This window comes from Tachypleus tridentatus, chromosome 2, assembly GCF_004210375.1.
Source record: "Tachypleus tridentatus isolate NWPU-2018 chromosome 2, ASM421037v1, whole genome shotgun sequence".
NCBI lineage: Eukaryota > Metazoa > Arthropoda > Merostomata > Xiphosura > Limulidae > Tachypleus > Tachypleus tridentatus.
In genome coordinates this window covers 67,724,251-67,724,770 of record NC_134826.1, presented here as the reverse complement: position 1 = coordinate 67,724,770, position 520 = coordinate 67,724,251, and positions in this window count along the sequence as shown.

Here is a 520-nt window from a genome sequence, read left to right as displayed (position 1 = left end):
ACTGGTTAGGTGATCAAGTATTCTGGTAAATACTGATACAGATCTTTGTGTTAATGTGACTGATTGGGTGATCTAGCATTCCAGTAATTATTGATACAAAAATTTTTCTTAATGTGACTTGTTGGTGATAAAGTATTGTAGTAAGTACTGATACAGAGCTTTCTGTTAATGTCACTAGTTGAATGATCTAATATTTTTAGTAAAAACTGATGCAGATCTTTATGTTAATATCACTGGTGGGGTGATCTACTATTCTAGTATATACTAATACAGATCATTCTGTTAATGTCACTGGTTGGGTGATCTAGTATTCTAGGAAATATTGAGAGAGATCTTTTTGTTAATGTCACTGGTTGGGTTTATTTAGTATTCTAGTAAATACTGATACAGATTTTTCTGTTAATGCGAGTTGTTGGGTGATGTAGTATTCTAGAAAGTACTGATAGAGGTCTTTCTGTTAATGTGACTGGGTGGGCGATCTGGTATTCAAATAAATAATGTTACAGATATTTCTGTTAAT